General features: G+C 57.9%; 1 long non-coding RNA gene across 1 annotated transcript; it reads right to left on the reverse strand.

The window, feature by feature from the left end:
• Positions 1 to 11,062: 11,062 nt before the first annotated feature.
• LOC135408776 (uncharacterized) lies at positions 11,063 to 11,609 on the reverse strand. Its single transcript, XR_010427828.1, has 2 exons — positions 11,403 to 11,609; positions 11,063 to 11,336 (listed from the first exon to the last, which is right to left on the reverse strand). It is a non-coding gene; the product is annotated as an uncharacterized LOC135408776 (long non-coding RNA).
• Positions 11,610 to 15,636: the final 4,027 nt, after the last annotated feature.

The raw sequence follows: 15,636 nt of genomic DNA on the forward strand, positions 1-15,636 counted from the left end.
TATCCATCCCCTCCGGCTGTATCCATCCCCTCTGGCAGTGTCCAGCCCATATGGATGCAGAGCACACTCTCCACTCTTTCTTAATAGGCTTTTTATATATATATTTTTCCCTCGCTCCCATTTTCTCTCTCCCATTAGCGGATCGATGGCCCCTCTCCCTCCCCCCGATCCATTACAGCGGCTATTTCCTTTCACTAATCAATGCTTTTTCTCCTCCATCTCCCCTTCCAGCCTTTTCCTTCCTCCCCCCTCCGCAGCCTCCTCATCTTCGCACTCCTTCCCTTCACCGACCCCCCCCTTTGCTACCCCAGCACCCCAAAAAAACCCCCAACCCCTCGATGGGGAGGAAGGACCTTCATTCCACCCTAGGAAAGCACCAGCACCCCTCTCCCTCCTCATCCTCACTCCCCCCCCTCTGGCAGCGCAGATTTTTTTCGATTTTATTTTTTTTTTTTTTTTGCTGTTATTTCCGTCAATATATTTTATTTTTTTTTTGCCGTTTCTCCCCCCTCCTTCTCCTCTCCCTCCTTCGCCCGTGAAAGCGTTAAAGGCAGGAGCGCGGCACCCGCATCCAGCAGCAGCTTTTGTAGGGCTGATTTATGACTTCAATCTTGGTTCACCCAGAGTTCACGGGGATTTGCTGTTCCTGAGGGCTAAAAGATGGTCTCACTTGACAAGTGTGACTATTGGAAATGCCTCTCCCCGCTCCCTCGCGCTCTCAAGCGCTGCCTTTCCAGAGAGTAAAAGGTTTTCTAATTGAGAATGAGACTCGGGGGCTGCCCCCCCCTTCCCTCCTTCCCCTTCCCCTCTCTTTCCCCGCTTCGTTTTCAAGCCCCAGGTATCGACCGGAGGTGAAAAGCCCCCCAAAAATCCAGCGGGGAGACGCTCCAGGGACCCCGCAGCCCCTCCCCGGCTCGAATTCCCGAGGGAAACACAAACACCCGCCGCCCCCCGAATTCCTTTCCAGCCACCGCGGGTTTTAAACAAGTAAAATAGTTTATGGAAGGCACCGAGGTCTTAAACTCCCGCAGAAGCCTCGCCCATAAATTACCCCGACGTGACTCGCTTCCCGATGCTCCCGGCCCCGCGGCTCGCCCTTCCTCCCCCCTGCCGGCCCCCTCCTCATCCTCCTCCCGCACCCCGAAGCTCGAGGGTCGGGTCGCGCCGACCCCCCGGCCGCGGAACGACCCCGGGGGGAGCGTTAATGACATGCAAATGTGAAGCGGCGCTTTAATCGCTTTCTGGGCTCGCGCGTGTGTGTGTGATGAACACGCGCGTGTGCGTGCACGCGCCTAATTAGCGCTCTGAGCTAATTAATGAGCGCCGGGTGCGGCCCCCCCCCCCCCCTTCCCGCCCGGATCCGCAGCTTTGGATCTTCCCCCGAAACCTCCCCGGGGGGGTTCGTGTCTCTGTATCGGAGCTGTGGGGATGGGGGTGACCCCCGGGGCTCGGGGGGGGGGGTCGTGTGGGGGCCAAAAGACCCCTCAAATGGGTGTTGTGGCCCCGGTTTTGCTGTTGGACGGGCTTGGTGTGGTGTCAGGGATGTCGAGGCTGTGGGGACAGGGATGTCGTGGCTGTGGTGTCAGGAATGTCGTGGCTGTGGGGACAGGGATGTGGCTGTGGGGACGGGGATGTCGTGGCTGTGGGGACAGGGATGTCGTGGCTGTGGTGTCAGAAATGTCGTGGCCGTGGTGTCAGGGATGTCGTGGCTGTGGTGTCAGAAATGTCGTGGCTGTGGGGACAGGGATGTCGTGGCTGTGGTGTCAGGAATGTCGTGGCCGTGGTGTCAGGAATGTCGTGGCTGTGGTGACGCCATCAGGTCACGGCGTGGACAGAGCTCTGGAGGGGGAAAGGGGGGAGAGATGGGGATGCGGCTGTAGGGACGTGGTGTGGGGCTGTATGTTCCCAAATCCATGTGTCTGTGGGGCTTTATGTCCCCATTTCCATGAATCTGTAGGGTGTGTCCCCAAATCCATGTGTCTGTGGGGCTGTATGTCCCCAAATCCATGTGTCTGTGGGGCTGTGTCCCCAAATCCATGTGTCTGGGGGGCTGTATGTCCCCATTCCCATGAGTTTGTGGGGCTGTACATCCCCATTTCCACATGTCTGTAGGGTTGTACATTCCTGTTTCCATATGTCTGCAATTCCATACATCCTTGTTTCCATGTCTCTGGAGTTCTGTACGGCCCCATTCCCACGCGTCTGTGGGGCTGCACATCCCCATTTCCATGAACCTGCGGGGTGTGTCCCCAAATCCATGTGTCTGTGGGGTTGTGTTCCCATTTCCACGTGCCTGCGGATCTGTACATCCCCTTTTTCCATGTCTCTGCAGTTCCATACGTCCCCCTTCCCATGTCTCTGCATTCCATAAGTCCCCTTTTCCATGTCTCTGCAGTTCCATACGTCCCCCTTCCCACGTCTCTGCAGTTCCCAAGTCCCCGTTTCCATCCATGGATCCCTTTTCCTTAGGGATCCCGGCCGTGCCGTGGGATGTGTGGTGGCTCAAGGTCACCTTCCCTCCTCCAATTCCAGCGTTCATCCCGAAATCTGGCGGGGGGGAACGCATCCCGCTGGATAACCCGGGATGACCCGCATTCCAACCCCCCTCCCGCCGCTCCGCGTTTCCCAGAGCTCCTCTCCCGGCCTCCCGGGAGCCCTCGGGATGTGTCACCGCATTCCCAAGGACGCCGGGACCGGGAGAGAATCCACGGCCGAGCGGCCTCTGGGGATCCTTCACAACTCCCCCCAGCGCCCACCCCCCGCCTTTCCCAAAACCTGGAATTCCTGCTTCCACTCCAGAGCCTTAGGCGGCTTTTTTGACCTCAATTAATTCCCTTAAAACGCCGATTCTGGCGGAAATGAGCTCCGATCCAGCTCCCAGACACTGGAATACTCGGAGCGATTCCTCCGGGATGGGACAGACGTTGTGTTTTCCCGTCACTTGGTTCCCTCCGTGCGGGGGGACGGACAGAGGGACGTGGGGATGCGGCGGGAAAGAAGGACAAGGGGAAGGAAAGACGGGAGGAGAGAGGAACGACAGCCCCGCTCGGGGCTTGGGACCCCCCCAGGATCCCCCCGTGATCCCCCCCGGCTCTGACCGAGCCGCGATCCCCGTGCCCGGGCTGGGAGGGGTCGCCAAGGTTTGGGAAGGCCGCGGGAACAGGGTGGGGAAAACTTCTGCCGACCTATTATGTCATAAAAACCCCTCCAGCCGAGGGTATCCCTGCGTTTATCCCTCTGCTCCGGCCCCCTCTGGCTCCCTGGGGAGACAATTAGGGAGAGAGGTGGCCGGGAGGGTGTCGGAGCCGCTCCCCCACTCGGTTCCATCGTTTTTGGGGTGGTTTTGGGGTCACCACCCCCGGCAGCCCCTCCCTGGCCGCGGGAAGGAGAAGCTGGAGAGGTGAAGGCGGCGAAACCTGCGGGAATTTCGGTGTTTTTTTTAAAAAAAACCCTCCTCGGGCTCACCCCGGGGGTTTTTGTTCTGGTTTGAAGGAGGGGAGAGGGGGGTCCCCCCCAAAAACCAGCCGTGCACCGGCACCTCCCCTTCTTCCTCCGCGGGGTTTATTGTTTCCCGAGCGAACAGAGATGGAAATCCACGGCGGCTCCCGGGCGGCTTCTCCCCGCAATTCTCGCGGCCATTTACACGTCCTCGTCGCGCTTATTTATTTTTATTAAAATACTTAAAAAAAAAATAACCAAACAAACCACAGACACACAACCCCCCCCCCAAAAAAAAACAACAAAAAAAAACAACAAAAAACCCCAACCCAAACCAGCGGGAAAAATAAAAATACACCCCGAGCAGCAGGGCGAGGGAGGAGAGAGGAACCCTCGACCACCGTGTGTTTTCTTTTCGTGCGGGAGGCCGTGGGGCGAACACTGCTCTCTTGTTCCCGGCTCGCTTTGCCATCTTGCGGCGCGGGGAAGGAGGGGCCTCACCCCGCGCTCACCCCCATCCATCACCGGGACAGCCCCCGCTTGCCGAGGCCTCTCGCCCTTTTCATCCCCCGCTCCGGGAGCAGCCGCCCCGCGCGGCCCCGCGCCGGCCCCGCACAACGGTGTCGCCGCCGCCGGGGTGTCCCCTCCCCTCCCCTGCCCTCCCCTCCCCGGCGTCCCCTCCCCGGCACCTCGGTAGGATGTCGATCCAACCCCCCTCCCTCCCTCCCCGGATATTTTTTATACCCCCCTCCAAGATGGGTACAAGTATTGCTATTATTATGATGATATGAGTACGTTATTAATAATATATAAATATATAAATATATAAATATATAAATATATAAATATATAATATATATAATATATAATATATAATATATAAATATATAATATATATAATATATGTAATATAGAAATGTATAATATATATAATATATATAATATATAAATATATAATATATAAATATAAAATATAGAAATACATAATAAAAATATATAATATAAAAATATATATAAAAAATATAATACATAAAAATATATAATATATAAATATATAATATATAAATATATAATATATTAAAATATATAATATATAAATGTATAATCTAAATATATTATATATAAATATATAATCTATAAATTATATATAATATAAATATATTATATACATAAATATATAATATATATAACTATATAATATATATAACTATATAATATATAAATATATAAATACATCAGCATAAATATGACGATATAAATACAATATAAACACAATAATATAAATATGGCACTATAAATATCACGGTATAAGCGCCATAACGCAAACGTAATAATACAAACGTCGCAATATCACCCCATAATATTAATGTAATATTAGGATATTCTTCTGTCGTTTTCCCGAGCAGCGACCCCTCCCCAGGCCTGGAGCCCGAACCAAAACCAACCAGGGGAAAAAAAGCCCAGCTCCCCCTCCCGCGGCCCTTTTTCCTCTCCTTTCCTTTTATTTTTAATTTCGGCTGAGGAGCTGCGACCTCCCCGCGGGAATTCGGGAGCTGCGACCTCCCCGCGGGAATTCGGGAGCTGCGACCTCCCCGCGGGAATTCTGGAGCTGCGACCTCCCCGCGGGAATTCGGGAGCTGCGCCCTCCCCGCGGGAATTCGGGAGCCGCGGCCGTGCGGTCCCACCCCGGCGGGGGGGTTTGGCCCCAAAAGCGGGAGGATTCGCGGCGCGTTTGGCTTTTAAACCCCCCTCGGCTGGGTGCGGGAGGGAACATCCCCAGGAAATCCCGGCGGCCGCTGGAAAATGGCTGCGGGAAGCGAATTCCAGCTCCAGCCCGGGAATTCGATCCCGGCTCGGGCGCACCCGGAGCGGCGGGAAGGGCAGAGGGAGCCGCGCTCGGGGCTCGGAGCCGAGGGACGGACACGACCCCTCTCTAAAGAGCCCCCCGATGTTTGGGGGGGTCTGCAGGGCACCCCCGGTGTTTGGGGGGTCTGCAGGGCACCCCCGATGTTTGGGGGGTCTGCAGGGCACCCCCGATGTCTGGGGGGTCTGCAGGGCACCCCCGATGTTTGGAGGGGTCTGAAGGGCACCCCCGATGTTTGGGGGGTCTGCAGGGCACCCCCGATGTCTGGGGGGTCTGCAGGGTACCCCCGATGTTTGGGGGGTCTACAGGGCACCCCCGATGTTTGGGGGGTCTACAGGGCACCCCCGATGTCTGGGGGGTCTGCAGGGCACCCCCGATGTTTGGGGGGTCTACAGGGTACCCCCGCGCCCCCGGCCCCTGGCACGGCCCGGCCTTTGCCCCCCCCGGGGGGATTTTGCACCCTCGTGCTCGGGTGGGCGAATCCTGAGGCCGCGGGAAGGGGCGGAAAGATGGGAAGGGGCAGAAGGATGGGAAGGGACAGAAGGATGGGAAGGGACAGAAAGATGGGAAGGGACAGAAAGATGGGAAGGGGCAGAAAGATGGGAAGGGGCAGAAGGATGGGAAGGGGCAGAAGGATGGGAAGAGGCAGAGCCACGGGAAGGGGCAGAAGGATGGGAAGGGGCAGGAGGATGGGAAGGGGCAGAAGGATGGGAAGGGGCAGAGCCACGGGAAGGGGCAGAAGGATGGGAAGGGGCAGAAGGATGGGAAGGGGCAGAAGGATGGGAAGGGGCAGAGCCACGGGAAGGGGCAGAAGGATGGGAAGGGGCAGAAGGATGGGAAGGGGCAGAAGGATGGGAAGGGGCAGAAGGATGGGAAGGGGCAGAAGGATGGGAAGGGGCACAGGTGGGCCCGGGGACACGGGCAGGGCAAAGGCCGCGTCTCCGCGTGGGTTTAGCACGGCCAGGGGGGTGCAGGCCCCAAAACAGCCCCCGGCTCACCTCCCTTTGCCCCCCAAGGGCACCCAAAGGTGTGGGGTCACATCAGGGTGGGCACGACGGACCCCAGTTCCCCCCCTCCAGCGCGTGACTGGAGCTGCTGGGGGGGGTGTCCAAAGCACATCCCCGCTCCAGCCCCTGGGGTGTTGTCCAAAATCCGGGGAAAACGGCCCAAAGCCACCCCCGGGAGGACGCGGATTGTCAGGGACGGGCACGGGGATGGGGGGCGGCGTTCCCTCATTAATTCAGCTGGAAGCCCCTCAGGGAGAGGGGCAGGACTCGGCCTTCCCCCGGCACCAGGGCTGGGAATTCGGGGCTCCCGCAGCTCCAGCGCCCTCCTTCCTCTCCACCATCGCACCAAACCCTTCCCCTGCCTTTTTCCCGCAGCGCCAGCGAGCGAACAATGGGGGCGGGGGGGGGGGGGGCGCAAACAAACGACGCCCCGATTTTTAAATTTTATTTTCTTTAATTTCTCCCCCCCTCCCCGTTTTTTTTTTTTCCCGGCAATCCCGCATTAGCATGCGAGGCGTGGGGAGCGCGGCGTGACCTTTCCTTGCACCCGGAGCCGGGGAGGAGCCGGAGCGCGGCGGCTGCGCCGGGGCTCGCCAGGCAGATTCTAATTCGGCGATTACTGTCACAGAGTCGTTTGTCACCCGCCCCGGGGAGACTCGGCGGACGTCAGACCCTCCGACGCTCCTTATTGCTGCCTTAATCTTTACAGATTGAATTAAGATTGGGGGCGACTTTATCAGCGGCTGGAGCCCGGGTGAAGGGTTACGCGCGGGTCCCATTTGTTCGGCGGCCGAGGGACGGAGGTTCCCACCCCCTCCGTCCCCTGAAGAAAATCAAAATAACCCCCTCCGCACCTCCAAAAAAAAAAACCCAACCAAACCCCACGCCCCAGCAACCCCCCAAACTCCACCTATCACCCCGTAATCAAATCGCCTTTGAGATGCTCTTCAGAATAAAGCGAGATGGGTGGAGCCGCCTCCCCCCAGCCCGCGGAGCAGAGGCGATCGCCCTCCACCCCGATATTAATTCTCCGATTAAATTAAATAACGCGAAGGGTTGTGCTGCTTTCATTAAGCACCGTGGGCGAGCGAGCTCCCTGCAGCCTCCCGTCCTCCGCGTGCTAATTAGCAACAGGCAGGAGCCTGCCCCCCTTTTTTCTCGGTAATTAATGGCTGGGAGTCGTAAAGAGACTTCGGGGGGCTCGAAGTGGGGCCGTGGGCGCACCCACCGTCCCCCCCCTGCCTCGGGCTGGGCCGGCCCTTCTGGAGAGGCGGTGAGGAAGAGGAGGGTGGGGGACAATCAGCAGCCCGAGGGGGTGGAGGTGTCCTGCCGAGGGGGTCGGGGTTGAAATCACCCCCGGCTGGGGGTGGGGTGTAAACCGCTGGTGGATCCTGGCTCTGAAAGGGTGTTTTGGGATGCTGATGTAAGGAAAACCTGGGCAATTTCGTCCTGGCCTTGGTGGAGGAGGTGAATTCCCTTCGGGATCTCAACCCCTCCTCGCGGCCGGGCCGGGCTCCCTCTGGAGTCCGTGGAGAGAATCGGCACAACCTGGGTGATCGCAGGAAAACACCCCAAAAACGAGCCCATCCCGGCTTGGTCGTGAGCCGGCCTCACTCAGGCTGGAAGGCGAAAGGCGAGGCTTAACCAGCAGGGCAGGATTATCCCCACCGTCCCCATCCCCGCCCCCAAATCACGGCTGGGAAGGGGTGTCTTGGCTCCTTCCTTAAACATCCTCAGCCCTCCGGGGAGGGCCTGATTTAAAACCCGGAGCTCGAAGCTGAAAATCCATCCTGAAAAATCCTCCCCTTCAAAAAAAAAAACCCAAAAACAAACCAAAAACCCCCTCCTCGCTGCTCGTTAGCTTAATTAGCTTTGCTCACTCCATTTTCCAGACCCCGGCGGCTCCTCCGAGATCTCGGCTCGAGGATTATCGAGTTTCACGCTGAAATGTTGAGGGGGTTTAGGAAGAGCTCAAGTATTTTCCACCCTTTTTTCTCCCCCTGGAAAGGCCGGAGTTTCGGTTACATCACCGCGGGGAGCATCTTTTCCCCCCCGCTGATTTTTACTCCTCACGCCCCCGTTTCTCGCTCATTTTTTTTTTTCTTTTAAAGCCTCCCGGCTTTGCACGTCAACACCGGAATATTCGGGATGCTCCCGCGGCATCGCCGGCTTTTCCCTTCAAACAACCACATTGCCCTTGAAAAGCCCTCATAAAAAGACGGGAAGAGGCGTTTTCACCCCCAATTTGCTACGAAAACACCGCCGAGCCGGGGGGATTTCAGCCTCGCTCCGAGCTTTGAGGAGGGAACTCGCTCTAAGCGCGGCTCTTTGGGTTTAAAAGCCCCGACTTTGGCACCCAGCCCTGGGGTTTAATGGTGTTCAGCGCCTCGGCTTGACCTTTATTTTGCAAGGAGATGCTTCGCGGCTCCGGCGGAGCTTCTCGGAGCCGCCTGGCCGGGGCTCTTGGCTCCCCGGGAAGATTCATGGGACCCATAAAAACATCAGTTTTCTTTTTCTAAACAAAGCTGTTGCCGGTCATTCGCGGGGGAGAGGCTGCGGGGAGGGAGGGAGGGATGGAGGGAGGGCGAGGTGCATTTTTTCCGAGCTGCCGAGTTGATTTTGGTGCCGTAAATAAAGGCAGAGGGTCGGGGGGGCACCTCCCGCCTTGTCCCAGCAGCTCGTCACCCACGTGGGGACACGGAGGTGGCCTTGGAGGTGGCTCCGTGAGGGGATTCTCTGCCCCTGCGCCATCCACAGGGATGAGTCTCTTCGGGATGAGCTCCAGGTTGGGATCCAGAGCCTTCACATTCACCTTCCAGAGGGATGGATCCCCTTTTCCTCGTCCTGGAAGTCCCGGGGTGACCCAGGACATCTCCCAGGGAGTGTTCCAACAGGACATCTCCCAGGGAGTGTTCCAACAGGACATCTCCCAGGGAGTGTTCCAACCACAACCTTCACCTTCCAGAGGGATGGATCCCCTTTTCCTCGCCCTGGAAGTGCGGGGGTGCCCTGGGAAACAGGTCACTCCCAGGGAGTGTTTCCCCCCAGCTCCCCAGCCCGGGGGTTGTCCCTCCTCTTCCCAACTCCAGCGGGGAGGGAGAGGGAGCCGGGAAGGGACGGGCTGCATCCCGTAAGCTGCCCCTGCCGAGGGAGAAGCTCCTCAGGAGGAGCCGAGCCGAGAAGCTCCTCTTTGCTAATGAACCCGCGGGCGTCTCCGGTAAAAGGAGCTGGATCCCGCCCGGAACGCCGGGGGGACGGGCAGTAAATCACCTCCCGGCGGCGGGGGAGCGCTTCCATTCGGACCGAAGTGCACTTTGCATGCATTTTGCATGCTCTTTAAACGCGCTTCAAATTAATGCGCTCGGAACTCGGCCCCTCGGTTAATTAAGATTTCGCCTACCTGAGCCCTCCCCCGCGGGCGCGTTCCCGCTGCCGATCCCGATCCAGCGCCCTCTGGAGCGGCAGGAGGGGCCTCCAGGGTGGCTTCTGATGCAGTGTTGGGGCTGAGCTCCTTCCTCCATCCCTGGAATCCCCTGTTCCCCCATCGGGTAGGATGGGAGAGGCCACCCCTGTCTGCTGCTCCACCTTTGTCCCCGGGGCCGTGGAAGGAGCTGGGAAAAGCCACCCAGGCCAACATTTCCCGTTTAAATGAGCAAAACCCCCCCAGGGGGGCTGCAAGGAACCACCCAGCCCTCTCCAGGAGCTCCTGGAGGGGAGCAGAACCTCGTGAGGAGACCAGGGGAGGGGTTGGAGAAGTCCCAGCAACCCCCTGAGGGGACGAGGGTTGGCTGAGCTCGGTTCTACCCAAGAAGGGGTGAAACCCCCAATCCTCTCCCTGTGCAGCCAAGGCCAGGGGATCCAAACCCATCCTGGCACCCAAAAAGCTGCTCTGGACCCTCTGGACCAGCCCTGTTTGTGGGGTTTTGGGGTGATCTTCTCTCCATCCTTCCCTCTCTGCCTCCCAAGGGGGAATAATTCCCTCAGCTCCCACCCTGCAGTGATCCAGCTTCAGTTGGATCTTCCCTGGGAGAAACGAAGACAAGAGCCCCGGGATGAGCCTTTAGGGAGTTTTAGGAGTTTTTAGGAGACCCTAAAGAGAAAAACTCGAGGGGATTTGCTCTTCCCCTGCCACGGGGGGACCTTGCCAAGCTTGTTTTGGGAAGGACTCGGAAGCCGTTTGGGATCTGGGGTCTCCACGGCCTCACGTGGGGGGGGTGGGGTGGGGGGTGCATAACCCTGCTGGGGCTGGAATTTTAGTGGGAATTTTGGTGGGAATTTCCTCTCCTTGCCGTGACTTTGCTGTCCCTGCCCTCATTTTGGGTCAGGGAGGGGAGATTTTAGGACATGGAGAGAGAAACCAGCGCCCTGGAGCCCTGAGGAAGGGCTAAATCCGGGTGCTGACTGCAAACCTCAGCGGGATTCTCCCAAAATACGCCCCCAAAAAAGGGTTTCGCCTCCTCCCGTGGCCCAGAGGATGAACACCCGGCGCTGGGGAGGCAGGACAGGTCCTGTCCTTCGGGAAGGACATCCCCGGATCCTCAGCATCCCCTGGAAGGCCGGGAGAGCTCCGGATCTTGGAGCGGCTCCACGAGGGAGGGGCCGGGAGCCCGTAAATCCCGGTTGAGCAGCCTTGGCAGAGCCCGGCCCGTCCACCAGGGCACATCCATCAGCATTAATCCAAATCAGCTCCTCGAGTGGATTAACGGGAGCACCCGGAGCCCCTTTCCGGGCACTTAGTCACAATTACAGTTGGTTTAATTCAGTTTAGTTTAATTCTCGAGGCTAAACCCGGTTAGGGCCCGGCTGCCTTCGGAAGGGGAAGGTCCAGGCGTGGGTTTAACACGATTTAATCCGGTTTAAATTCACACCCCCGGGTCGGGCTGTGGCCCCTGGGGAGGCGGCTCTGCGGGAATTCCCAGAGGGGAATCCCCAGGGAAAATCACCGGGGCTGGGGGAGGGCTGGGCTGGGGCGGGGACTCACAGAGGCACGGAATCCTGGGATCCGGGAATCCGGGAATCCTGGAATCCTGGAATCCCAGACTCACAGGGGCACGGAATCCTGGGATCCGGGAATCCGGGAATCACAGACTCACAGAGGCACGGAATCCTGGGATCCGGGAATCCTGGGATCCGGGAATCCTGGAATCACAGACTCACAGAGGCACGGAATCCTGGGATCCGGGAATCTGGGAATCCTGGAATCTGGGAATCACAGACTCACAGAGGCACGGAATCCTGGGATCCGGGAATCCGGGAATCCTGGAATCACACTCACAGAGTCACAGAATCCCGGAATCCTGGAATCCCAGACTCCCAGACTCCCGGAATCCCAAAACCCCAGAATCACAGACTCACTGAATCCCAGAATCCTGGAATCCCGGAATCCTGGAATCCTGGAATCCCACATTCACGGACTCACAGAATGCCAGACTCACACTCTCACAGAATCCCAGAATCCCGGAATCCCAGACTCACAGACTCAAACAATCCACTGACTTGGAAGGGACCCAACTCTGGATCAGGCTGGGGGGGAGAAGATTTTCCCAGGATCACCCGAGGCTGGATCAGACTTTCCCAGGATCACCCGAGGCTGGATCAGACTTTCCCAGGATCACCCGAGGCTGGATCAGACTTTCCCAGGATCACCCGAGGCTGGATCAGACTTTCCCAGGATCACCCAACTCCAGGAAGACTTTCCCAGCCCGGCTGTCTCCTGGAGCCACTGGGACATGGCCAACGGGGGGGGAATTTGGCCCACAGGGGACCATGAGCAGGATGGGACCCCCCAGGACCCTCCAGGACCCTCCAGGACTCTTCAGGAGCCCCCAGGACTTTCCAGAATCCCCCAGGACCCTCCAGAACCCCCAGAACCCTCCAGGATGCTCCCGGACCATCCAGGACACCCCAGGATCCCCCAGGATCCTCCAGGACCCTTCAGGACCCCCCAGGACTTTCCAGAATCCCCCAAGACCCTCCAGGATCATCCAGGATCTTCCAGGACCCTCCAGAACACTTCAGGACCCTCCAGGATACCCCCAGGACTTTCCAGGATCCCCCAGGATTCCCCAGAAGCCTCCCAGACCCTCCAGGATCCCCCCCGAACACTCCAGGATCCCCCAGAACCCTCCAGAACCCCCCAGGATCCCCCAGAACCTTTCAGAACCCTCCAGGACCCACCTGGATCCTCCAGGACCCTCCAGAACCCCCCCGAAACCTCCAGGACCCCTCAGGATCCCCCAGGACTCTCCAGGATCCCCCAGGACCCTCCAGAACCCCCCAGAAACTTCCAGGACCCCTCAGGATCCCCCAGGACCCGCCAGGATCTCCCAGAACCCTCCAGAATCCCCCCGGACCCTCCAGAGCCCCTCAGGCCTGGGAGGAATGATATCTCCAGTGGAGATCCCACTGGAATTCGGGCGGGCAGAGGAGGCTCCTCGTCTCCTCCTTACGAATCACAGGGAAGAAAGGAGGTCCCTTCCCCTTCCCAGAAATCCCGGGGGGTTTTCCCGACCCCAGGCTCACATCCCATCCCACCACGGGCAGGAGAAGCCCCTCATCCCACCCCCCGGCAGCCCCAGCCCCCCGCGGGGGGTTTAGCCCAGGCTCAAAGTTAAGGAGGTGTTTAAAGTTAAGCAAATGTTTCCGTGCTCTGCTGAGCCCAGGCAGTAAAAAATCCCCGGGTTTGCTTTAAATTCCCGGGGTGGATTTTTCCCGGTGCGTCTCCGGAGGGTCTTTTGCCGCCTCTCTTCCGTTTTTTCTGGAGGTGAGGAGGAGAAACTTCACCTCTCCAGGGGAAACTTCACCTCTCCAGGGGAAATTTGGGGCTCCTCTCCTGCAATTAGAGCAGGACCGGCTGCCTTTGTCACCAAAGTCCTGGTGACTCGTCAAGAAGCCCCAAAATGTGGGATTTGGGGGAATTCTGAGGGGTTTAATGTTCACCTGAGAGCTGAGCAGTGTTTGTCCCGGGCCAAGATGCTCCTGGAATGGGAGCAGATCCAGGGAAACAGGAGCAGATCCAGAGAATGGGGTCAGGATTTCAGGATCTGGAATGGGAACAGATCCAGGGATGGGGTCAGGATTTCAGGATCTGAAATGGGAGCAGATCCAGGGAAAAAGGAGCAGATCCAGGGATGGGGGTTTGGTGCGTCAGGACCTGGAATGGGAGCAGATCCAGGGAAACAGGGGCAGATCCAGGGATGGGGTCAGGATTTCAGGATCTGAAATGGGAGAAGATCCGGGGATGGGGTCAGGGTGTCAGGACCTGGAATGGGAGCAGATCCAGGGAAACAGGAGCAGATCCAGAGGATGGGGTCAGGATTTCAGGATCTGGAATGGGAGCAGATCCAGGGATGGGGTCGGGGTGTCAGGACCTGGAATGAGAACAGATCCAAGGATGGGGTCAGGGTGTCAGGACCTGGAATGAGAACAGATCCAAGGATGGGGTCAGGATTTCAGGACCTGGAATGGGAGCAGATCCAGGGATGGGGTCAGGATTTCAGGACCTGGAATGGGAGCAGACCCAGGGAAACAGGAGCAGATCCAGGGATGGGGGCAGGATTTCAGGATCTGGAATGGGAACAGATCCAGGGATGGGGTCAGGATTTCAGGACCTGGAATGGGAGCAGATCCAGGGAAACAGGAGCAGATCCAGGGATGGGGTCAGGGTGTCAGGACCTGGAATGGGAGCAGATCCAGGGATGGGGTTGGGGCGTCAGGACCTGGAATGATGCCAGCTGATGTTGGGATTTGTGTTGGGATTCCGGACCCTCAGGTGGGACCGGATGAACCCTCCCCCCACCCCTCCCCCACAGCCGCATCCCAACACTTCCCTCTTCCCTCCGAGGCAGGAGAACCCTCCCAGCACACAAACCCAGCCCGACCTTCCACTCCTTTTATTCCCAAATTCCCCCCCCCTCCGCCCCCCCATTCCCAAACCTCCCTCCCCGGAGCCGCCGCCGCGGTGACTTTGGAATCTCCTGGCAAATATTCCCGGAGGGGGGGCGGGAATGTGAATAAACCCCTGGCGGGGATTCACGGCCGGGATCCGATCGCGCGTTCTTCTCCCTCCTCCCCCCCCGCCCCTTCCCGGCCTCTCCCGACGGGAATTCCTGACGGGAATTCCACCTGAATCGGTCTTTGTGTGTTCCTCGGAGCGCGGGAGCTGCAGAACCTCCCCCAGCCCCCTCTGGAATATTTCCCAGCGCGTGTCCTGAGGGGTTTTTTTGGGGGGTGGGTGGGATGGCTGGGGGGGGGGGGAGAAAGGAGTTAAAAAACAGCAAAAAATCACTTTTTTTGGGGTGGGTTGGTGCGTTATAAATGCGGGATTTGTTGTGGGGGAGACCCGAGAGCCCGGGGGGTGTCCTGGGGGCAGGGTGGGAGCCAGGCTGGAGTGGGGGGGGGGCTCCTTCCCTTTGCTCTTGCTCCAAATCCCACCCAAACCCACCCTGTTCTCCCACAGAACGAGGAAATCCTGGACCAGGGTGGATCCATCCCATCAGGGGCTTGACAGAACCCTCTTTGTGACCCCCAGGGACCACCCCTTGGCCCAGGACTTGGCTTTGGGGGAGGTTTGGAGACCCCCACGCTCATCTCAGAGGTCCCCAAGGTGCCTTGGTGGCCGAGGAGGAGATCTGGGAGCAGCCCCAGGGCTGGGGGCTCATCCTGGGGTGGGCCCAGGGGAGGATTGGGGCTTTCAAGGTCTCCCTTGGAGTGTCCAACCCCTTCCAACTGCAGAGAGTTAAGAAAATCCCACCCAAACCCACCCTGTTCTCCCCCAGAACGAGGAAATCCTGGACCAGGGTGGTCCCATCCCATCAGGGGCTTGACAGAACCCTCTTTGTGTCCCCCCAAAATGGGGCAGGAACAGAAATGTGGGGTCAGGGACCACCCCTTGGCCCAGGACTGGGCTTTGGGGGAGGTTTGGAGACCCCCACGCTCATCTCGGAGGTCCCCAAGCCTCACCCCCTCCCTCCCATGGGACATTTCACATTTCAAAACTCCCTCCAACCACCACAACCCCCGGAGCCTCCGCTGGAAAAACTGCGCCGAGCTCGAGATCCCAGGAAAAAAAAAAAGGGGGAGAAGTTCCCTTTTTATTTTTTTTTTGTCTTCGAATCCCGAGGAACCAAACAAAAAAAAAAACCAAAAGAAATAAAAATCGGAGAAACCCTTTTCCGGGGAGAGCAAGAAAGATGGGAGACAATTACGGAGCGTCACCCCGAGCCCTCGGAATTAAAATAACGTGGAGAGTTTTTAATAAGTAAGGGGAAAAAAAATAAAAAAGGGAATAATTGAAAAGATCTCCTAATTTATCCACGAGGTGCCGCC

Source organism: Pseudopipra pipra, unplaced genomic scaffold (assembly GCF_036250125.1).
Source record: "Pseudopipra pipra isolate bDixPip1 unplaced genomic scaffold, bDixPip1.hap1 HAP1_SCAFFOLD_627, whole genome shotgun sequence".
NCBI classification, from domain to species: Eukaryota; Metazoa; Chordata; class Aves; order Passeriformes; family Pipridae; genus Pseudopipra; species Pseudopipra pipra.